The sequence below is a fragment of the Hyperolius riggenbachi genome, unplaced genomic scaffold (genome assembly GCF_040937935.1).
Source record: "Hyperolius riggenbachi isolate aHypRig1 unplaced genomic scaffold, aHypRig1.pri scaffold_176, whole genome shotgun sequence".
NCBI classification, from domain to species: domain Eukaryota; kingdom Metazoa; phylum Chordata; class Amphibia; order Anura; family Hyperoliidae; genus Hyperolius; species Hyperolius riggenbachi.
Window position 1 is genome coordinate 171,752 of NW_027152387.1, and position 10,103 is coordinate 181,854.

Below are 10,103 nucleotides of genomic sequence, written 5' to 3' on the forward strand. Positions count from 1 at the left end.
TACAACAACAGCAGGAGGAGGAGGTGGAGTGACGTGTGGCACTGACAGCAGGCAATGCATAGTGTGGACTCTGGCGGTGAGACCACTGACAGCAACAGGATAAATACAACAGCAGCAGTAGGAGGAGGAGTGACGTGTGGCACTGGCAGCAGGCAATGCATAGTGTGGACTCTGGCGGTGGGACCACTGACAGCAGCAGGATAAATACAACAGCAGCAGCAGGAGGAGGTGGAGTGATGTGTGGCACTGGCAGCAGGCAATGCATTGTGTGGACTCTGGCGGTGAGACCACTGACAGCAGCAGGATAACTGACAGCAGCAGGATAAATACAACAGCAGCAGTAGGAGGAGGAGTGACGTGTGGCACTGGCAGCAGGCAATGCATAGTGTGGACTCTGGCGGAGAGACCACTGACAGCAGCAGGATAAATACAACAGCAGCAGGAGGAGGTGGAGTGACAGGTGGCACTGACAGCAGGCAATGCATAGTGTGGACTCTGGCGGAGAGACCACTGACAGCAGCAGGATAAATACAACAGCAGCAGGAGGAGGTGGAGTGACGTGTGGCACTGGCAGCAGGCAATGCATAGTGTGGACTCTGGCGGTGAGACCACTGACAGCAGCAGGATAAATACAACAGCAGCAGTAGGAGGAGGAGTGACGTGTGGAACTGGCAGCAGGCAATGCATAGTGTGGACTCTGGCGGTGGGACCACTGAAAGCAGCAGGATAAATACAACAGCAGCAGCAGGAGGAGGTGGAGTGACGTGTTGCACTGACAGCAGGCAATGCATAGTGTGGACTCTGGCGGTGAGACCACTGACAGCAGCAGGATAAATACAACAGCAGCAGGAGGAGGAGGAGTGACGTGTGGCACTGGCAGCAGGCAATGCATAGTGTGGACCATGGCGGTGGGACCACTGACAGCAGCAGGATAAATACAACAGCAGCAGGAGGAGTGACGTGTGGCACTGGCAGCAGGCAATGCATAGTGTGGACTCTGGCGGTGAGACCACTGACAGCAGCAGGATAAATACAACAGCAGCAGGAGGAGGAGAAGTGACGTGTGGCACTGGCAGCAGGCAATGCATAGTGTGGACCATGGCGGTGGGACCATTGACAGCAGCAGGATAAATACAACAACAGCAGGAGGAGGAGGTGGAGTGACGTGTGGCACTGACAGCAGGCAATGCATAGTGTGGACTCTGGCGGTGAGACCACTGACAGCAACAGGATAAATACAACAGCAGCAGTAGGAGGAGGAGTGACGTGTGGCACTGGCAGCAGGCAATGCATAGTGTGGACTCTGGCGGTGGGACCACTGACAGCAGCAGGATAAATACAACAGCAGCAGCAGGAGGAGGTGGAGTGATGTGTGGCACTGGCAGCAGGCAATGCATTGTGTGGACTCTGGCGGTGAGACCACTGACAGCAGCAGGATAACTGACAGCAGCAGGATAAATACAACAGCAGCAGTAGGAGGAGGAGTGACGTGTGGCACTGGCAGCAGGCAATGCATAGTGTGGACTCTGGCGGAGAGACCACTGACAGCAGCAGGATAAATACAACAGCAGCAGGAGGAGGTGGAGTGACAGGTGGCACTGACAGCAGGCAATGCATAGTGTGGACTCTGGCGGAGAGACCACTGACAGCAGCAGGATAAATACAACAGCAGCAGGAGGAGGTGGAGTGACGTGTGGCACTGGCAGCAGGCAATGCATAGTGTGGACTCTGGCGGTGAGACCACTGACAGCAGCAGGATAAATACAACAGCAGCAGTAGGAGGAGGAGTGACGTGTGGAACTGGCAGCAGGCAATGCATAGTGTGGACTCTGGCGGTGGGACCACTGAAAGCAGCAGGATAAATACAACAGCAGCAGCAGGAGGAGGTGGAGTGACGTGTTGCACTGACAGCAGGCAATGCATAGTGTGGACTCTGGCGGTGAGACCACTGACAGCAGAAGGATAAATACAACAGCAGCAGGAGGAGGAGGAGTGACGTGTGGCACTGGCAGCAGGCAATGCATAGTGTGGACCATGGCGGTGGGACCACTGACAGCAGCAGGATAAATACAACAGCAGCAGGAGGAGTGACGTGTGGCACTGGCAGCAGGCAATGCATAGTGTGGACTCTGGCGGTGAGACCACTGACAGCAGCAGGATAAATACAACAGCAGCAGGAGGAGGAGAAGTGACGTGTGGCACTGGCAGCAGGCAATGCATAGTGTGGACCATGGCGGTGGGACCATTGACAGCAGCAGGATAAATACAACAACAGCAGGAGGAGGAGGTGGAGTGACGTGTGGCACTGACAGCAGGCAATGCATAGTGTGGACTCTGGCGGTGAGACCACTGACAGCAACAGGATAAATACAACAGCAGCAGTAGGAGGAGGAGTGACGTGTGGCACTGGCAGCAGGCAATGCATAGTGTGGACTCTGGCGGTGGGACCACTGACAGCAGCAGGATAAATACAACAGCAGCAGCAGGAGGAGGTGGAGTGATGTGTGGCACTGGCAGCAGGCAATGCATTGTGTGGACTCTGGCGGTGAGACCACTGACAGCAGCAGGATAACTGACAGCAGCAGGATAAATACAACAGCAGCAGTAGGAGGAGGAGTGACGTGTGGCACTGGCAGCAGGCAATGCATAGTGTGGACTCTGGCGGAGAGACCACTGACAGCAGCAGGATAAATACAACAGCAGCAGGAGGAGGTGGAGTGACGTGTGGCACTGACAGCAGGCAATGCATAGTGTGGACTCTGGCAGAGAGACCACTGACAGCAGCAGGATAAATACAACAGCAGCAGGAGGAGGTGGAGTGACGTGTGGCACTGGCAGCAGGCAATGCATAGTGTGGACTCTGGCGGTGAGACCACTGACAGCAGCAGGATAAATACAACAGCAGCAGTAGGAGGAGGAGTGACGTGTGGAACTGGCAGCAGGCAATGCATAGTGTGGACTCTGGCGGTAGGACCACTGAAAGCAGCAGGATAAATACAACAGCAGCAGCAGGAGGAGGTGGAGTGACGTGTTGCACTGACAGCAGGCAATGCATAGTGTGGACTCTGGCGGTGAGACCACTGACAGCAGCAGGATAAATACAACAGCAGCAGGAGGAGGAGGAGTGACGTGTGGCACTGGCAGCAGGCAATGCATAGTGTGGACCATGGCGGTGGGACCACTGACAGCAGCAGGATAAATACAACAGCAGCAGGAGGAGTGACGTGTGGCACTGGCAGCAGGCAATGCATAGTGTGGACTCTGGCGGTGGGACCACTGACAGCAGCAGGATAAATACAACAGCAGCAGCAGGAGGAGGTGGAGTGACGTGTGGCACTGGCAGCAGGCAATGCATAGTGTGGACTCTGGCGGTGAGACCACTGACAGCAGCAGGATAATTGACAGCAGCAGGATAAATACAACAGCAGCAGGAGGAGGAGGAGTGACGTGTCGCACTGGCAGCAGGCAATGCATAGTGTGGACCATGGCGGTGGGACCACTGACAGCAGCAGGATGAAAATGAGCGCGGTGTAATATGTTGGCACTTTATAAATACAATAAATACATAAATAAATTCATAGGTAAATCAATGCAGCAGGCCAGCAGCAGCAGCAGGAGGAGTCAGGTAGAAATACAATAAATACATAAATAAATTCATAGGTAAATCAATGCAGCAGGCCAGCAGTGGCAGGAGTCAGGTAGAAATACAATAAATACATAAATAAATACATAGGTAAATCAATGCAGCAGGCCAGCAGCAGCAGGAGGAGTCGTCACGTATGGCAGGCAGCAGGCAATGTATTGTAATTCCCAGGCAGGCACCTCATGTCCTCCTTTCGCCGACAACAGGTGCCAGGAACGTGCCTTCTATCCAGGCCTGGTTAATCTTCAAAAATGTCAGTCTGTCCACGCCCTCTGTGGACAGACGAGAGCGCTTCTCGGTGACCACGCCACCGGCCGCACTGAAGCACCTCTCAGACAGCACGCTGGAAGGGGGGCAAGACAATACCTCCAGGGCGTACTGCGCAAGCTCCCTCCAGATGTGCAAGCGCTCCACCCAGTACTCCATTGGGTCCACAGGCTCTTCGCTGCCGGTGTCAAGCCCACTGAAGGACCCCATGTAGTCGGCCACCATCCGGATCATGCGCTGGCTGTGACTCTCACCGAAGGTGGCTGCTGCCCGCACCTCCTCTCTCGGCTGCTGTACCTTCATGTAGAACGCCTGCGTCAATGACAGCAGGTCTCCTGGGTGCCTGACGCTGCTGCTGGCCGCAGGCACCTGCTGCTGTGCTGCTGGCTGCTGGACAGGGACAGAGGGAGTGGAAGGCGGGGGGAAGGCTTCCTCCAGTCGCCGAACAAGGATCTCCTGCAACTCCCTTGCTCGCTGCTCACGGTCTCTGGCAGGCAGAAACTGATCCCACCTCCCCCTCAGCCGTGGGTCCAGGATCATGCTGATGCAGGCGTCCTCCCTCACTTGCATCCGCTTGACCTTGGGGTCTGTGCGCAGGCAGCGCAGCATGTGCGCTGCCATGGGGAACAGGGTGGACCGTCTAACAGAGACATCAGGGTCAGCGTCCTCCTCCTCCTCTTGCCCCTGAGACTCTTCCTCCTCTCTCCACCCTCTCACCACTGCTGCTGCGCTCCGATGTCCCCCCCCAGCAGCAACGTCCAGCACCTCCAACTCCTCCTCCTCCAGGGACTCAAATACCTGCGGAGCAGTGGACTGCGCAGGCGGCTGCTGTTCCAGCTGCTTCAGGGCCTCCTCTCCCAAATCCACCAAATCGCCAAGTGCCCTGTCCAGCAGACAAAGAAAGGGCACCCACTGGCAGAGAGATGCCCGTTGTTAACTCACCAGGTTGGTTCCCTGCAGGAAGGGAGCCAACACCAAGCAGACCTGCTGCATCTGCCCCCATTGCGCTTTGGTGAGGAGCTGGAGTGTGGTGCTGCTTCTGCTGCCGGTGCCGGCGACAGTGGCATCATAGATGTACCAGTTGACAGCCCACCTCTGCTCAACCAGCCGCTCCAACATCGCCAGGGTGGAGTTCCAGCGAGTTGGCACATCTATGATGAGGCGTTGTCGTGGCAGGCCCTCCTGCTGCTGGATGTCTGCCAGTTTTGCTGCGGCAGCTGCTGAGCGGCGGAAAGTGCACACAATTTTCCGCGCCGCTTCTAACAGCTCCTCCATCCCCAGGTAGGAGCGCATGAACTTTTGCACCACCAGGTTCAGGACGTGGGCCAAGCAAGGGACGTGGAGCAAGTCTCCACTGCTGATGGCAGACAGCAGGTTGGCGGCATTGTCGGACACCACCAATCCCACAGTGAGGCCTCTGGGGGTCAGCCACGTCCTCTCCTGCTCCCTGAGGTACCGGAGCACGTTCATTGCCGTCAAGGAGTGTTTCCCCAGGCTTTTCATCTCCAGCAGCCAGGGACGGATCTAGGGGGGGGCAAGCGGGTCTCTTGCCCCAGGCGCAATTTGTTGAATTCTTAAAAAGGCGGCAAAATGTGGATGGGGAATGGCAGTTTAGGCGCCAAAACCTGACCTTGCCCCAGGCGCAACTTGGGGCAACTTGATCTAGATCCGTCCCTGCCAGCAGCGCTTGGCAGTGGCGGGCCTTCACGCTGCTGGAGAGACGGGATCGCTTGGCGGTGGGAGCTGCTGCTTCTCCCCTGACCCCGCGCGGTGGCACCACGTAGTGGGCGACTGGTGCTGCTGCGCCCGAGGATGGACCTGCTGCTTCCTCGCTCTGGCTTTCCACCAGGCTGACCCAGTGGGCCGTAAAGGACAGATAGCGCTCTGTCCCAAACCGGCTGCTCCAGGAATCCATGGTTATGTGGATCCGGGCACTGACAGCATGATCCAGCGCGCGGCCCACTTTCTCCATGGCAGAGCGGTGCAGTGCTGGGATCGCCCTGCGGGAGAAATAGTGGCGGCTGGGGACTTGCCACTCCGGGATCCCAACCTGCAGCAGCGCTCTGATGTCACTCTCCCCTCCTGCACAAAGGAATATGGCAGGAGCTGGGAGCACATGGCCCGGGCAAGCAACCCGTTCAGCAACCGGATGCGCCTGTGGGCGGGAAGCAGCACCTTGGTCACACCGGGGAATGCTTCGCTGAGCAGGGTCTGGCGGCATTTACCTGCACAGGAGGATGAGGAGGCTACTGTGGAGGGAGCTGATGAGGCCACTGAGGACCAGCTGCCCGGGGGGGGGGGGGTGGATTGGGAGTGAGTTGCTGCTGTGCTCCTGCTGCTGCTGCTGCTGCTGGATGGGCAGGAGGGGCTGCTGCTGCTGCTGGATGGGCAGGAGGGTCGGCTGCTGCTGCTGCTGAAATCTGTGCAGTGGCTGTCTGGCTCTGACCACTGCCTGCACCACTTTGCATAAGCTTCTCCAACTCATTAAAGTCCTCAAAATGTCTGCTCTGTAAGTGGGTCTGCAGGCACGAGGTACTCAATTTGTGGATATCGCGACCTCTGCTGAGACTGAGATTGCAACTGTTGCAAATTGCACGGGTCGGGTCCACTGGGCACTTGGTGAAGTACCGCCAGACTGGGGACTTCAACCTGCTCTTTGAGCTTGAGGGCTGGGGTTTTTGGGTGCCCTTGGAGGATTGCGCCTTTTTGGTTGTAGTTAGAGGTTTGCTGCGGGTGGTGGTAGCGACTGAAGCAGCAGGCTGTGGCTCCTGCCTTCCACGCCCTGTGCTGGCCGCCTTGCTGCTGCCATGCCTCTGCGCCAGAGACGCCTCCTCCTTCCGATGACGAGCTGCCTTCAACCAACTGTGCTGGTGGTACTGGTGGCACATAGGGAGGATTTATCAAGTCATCATCATCAACCCCAAACATATCCTGTGAGCCCGACTCAACCAACTCCTCTACCCCAACATCCCCTGCATCACGCCCCTCCTCCTCAGCGCCAACAACAAGCTTCTGCACCTCAAACTCCTCCTCCTCCTCCTTGGATGACCCCACCATCTCCAAATCATACTTCTCCAAAACATCCTTGTACATGATCATAGTCTCAGGGGAGAAGAGCGTGCTCATTGAGGGCAGGCTGGTCGATGGGGTCACCGTGACCATGGCCTCAAGCGCTGGTGGAGGCCTGCTGCGGACAGGAGTGCTGGTGGCACTAGTCTCGCTGCTGCTGGAGGCCTGGCTGGAAAAGGTGGCTTCCTGCCCCGCCATCATTTCCACCACAGCCTGCACCTGATCCAATGGGCCGTGGGCGATGACCCGTCTCAAAGATGGGCGCAACACGCTGCTGTTGCGCCTCTGCTCCCTCCTCCCTGTGGTCAGTGGCTGGCGGCGGACCAGTCCCAGACCTGCTGCTGCTGGCAGTGGCTCCTGCAATGGCGCTTCCTCTCCTGGTGGTGCCTCGCCCTCTACCTCTACCTCTGCCAGTCATTGTGCACTAGACAAATACAGTAAAAAAAAATAAGTAGAAGAGGGCGGGAAAGGGTGTAAACTTCACAGTCACAGGTCACTCACAACAGATGCTGGTGGTGGCCTGTATGTGTTGTAACTCTTATTTATTACACACACTACGGATGATAATAAAATCACACAGTAAAAGTGAAAAAAAAAATTAGTGAACGGGTGCTAGTAGACTAGTAGTATAGTAGTAGACACTAGTAGTATGCACGCATGCAGGTAACTAAGAAACACCTAGCGTACTACGCTACAAGTCGTGCGGCAGACAGTCGGTGACAATTACAAACGGTCACACACGCTCAGACGCAATCAACCAATAGGCTCGGGCAGGCGACAGACAGTCACTGGTCACTCACAATGGATGCTGGTGGTGGCCTGTATGTGTTGTAACTCTTATTTATTACACACACTACGGATGATAATAAAATCACACAGTAAAAGTGAAAAAAAAATTAGTGAACGGGTGCTAGTAGACTAGTAGTATAGTAGTAGACACTAGTAGTAGCACGCACGCAGGTAACTAAGAAACACCTAGCGTACTATGCTACAAGTAAGTCGTGCGGCAGACAGTCGGTGACAATTAAAAACGGTCACACACGGTCAGACGCAATCAATCAATAGGCTCGGGCTGGCGACAGACAGTCACAGGTCAGGTCACTCACAACGGATGCTGGTGGTGACTTGTCACAGTCAGTAACTAACTAACACGACAGTACTGAAACTAATAAAGTAACAGACTACAGCAGTAATAATTAACTAAACTAGTACTACTAAGTACACAACTAACTAGAATTCCTAACCTACCTAAGCTAGTAGTAGGCTAAGGCTACCTAGGCTAGCAGGCCTAGCCTGCACACAGACTAACACTAGCCTAGCACAGTATACACTATACACTAGCTGACTAAAAACAATCAAAATACTAGCTAACTATATAAGACAACAATAAATGTGTTTAGAAAGTGTTTAGGAAGCAAAACGCTAGGTTTAGCAGTGAAAAGCACTTGCTCAGACACAGCACAGCACTGGAGAATCTCTCAGTACCAGCAGCAGTCACACAAGTGCGTGGCTCCGCAACATGGCAGCCGCCTTATATAGAGGAGGGGAGGGCCAGGCTCCCCTCCTCTGATTGGTTGCTAGGGTTGCCAAGTCCTCGGCAGGAGGACTTTTGATTGGCCCAATCACGTCATCCCCGAATCCCGAAGCCGAAACCGAACCCACAGCTCCATCCGGCCGAATTCGAGTGCGCACATTCGGCAGGCTTTGTATTCGGGTTCGGCTCGGATTGCAGCATTCGGGTTCGGGTTCGCATGCGGCAAACCAAAAAAACACCCGAATTTTTCGGGGAAACTTCGCATCCGGGGTCCTGCTGAGAAACCCTGACTCCAATCTGAGGGGAGTGTTTTTTAAGCCACGGCATACCAAGGATTACAGTGGAGGTAGACATTTTGAGTACCAAGAATTGTATTCGTTCCTTATGCAACACCCCTAGCTGACATAACAATACAGGAGTCTGAGTGAGTGGTTGTTTCCCCTGCAGTGGTGAATCATCCATTGCAGTAACTACAACCTGACGTCCCACAGAAAGAAGGGGAAAACCAAACTTAACAGCAAAATCATAAGCCATAACATTAACTGCAGAACCCGAGTCTATAAAGGCCTGGGTAGAATGGACTTGACCTTCCCAGGTAATAGAACACGGGAGGAGCAAGCGATTGCTTTTTGGAGGTAAGACTGAATTGCCTAGGGTAGCACCTCCAGCTACTCCTAGGCGATGGTGTTTTCCGCCTTCTTGGGACAATTTTGTACTATGTGTCCCTTCTCTGCACAGTATAAGCAGAGTTTCTCAAAACGTCTCCTGTTCTTTTCAACCTCAGTGAGCTTGGACTGTCCAATTTGCATCGGCTCGTCCAGAGGAGGAGGGGAAGGGACAGGAGTCGAGAAAATATTAGGAGCAAGTCTCCCTGGGACTCTACCCCGAGTCTGCTCTTGATACCGCACTCGACGATCAATTTTAATTGCCAAGGATATTGCCTCATCAAGAGACTTAGGTTCTGGGTGCCCTAACATCAAATCTGCTACAGCATCAGATAGTCCCGATAAAAACTAAAATAAAAAAATCTAGTAGAGCATACTGCCCCCATCTGGCTGACACCACCCACCTTCTAAACTCAGCAACATAAGTTTCAACTGAATTATGCCCTTGTCTGAGGGTCTTAAGTTTCCTTTCTGATGTCATAGCCAAACATCGGGATCATCATATATAACTGCCATAGCTTTAAAAAAATTTTGAACAGAGGTTAAAGCCTCATGACCATCAGGGAGACTGTAGGCCCAAGATTGTGAATCACCAGATAATAAGGTCTTTATTAAGGTGACTCTCTGACTCTCTGTACCCGAAGACACTGGCCGTAACTCAAAATATGACAAGCAACGGTGCTTAACATTTCGGAAATCAGACCGGTGTCCCGAAAACCTTTTGGGAGGAGGCATTCTGGGCTCATTAACAAGAGGGGATGACACTTGTGCATTAGGACCTTTAAGACGGTTAACTGTCTCAGACAATTGATCAATCTGTGTCTGCTGTGTGTTAACCGTTCTGATGAGATCGTTAATGGTCGTGGTCAGAAGTTCAACCCGATTGCACAGTGTCTCCATTGACATTTTCGGTCTGCTGTTCTGT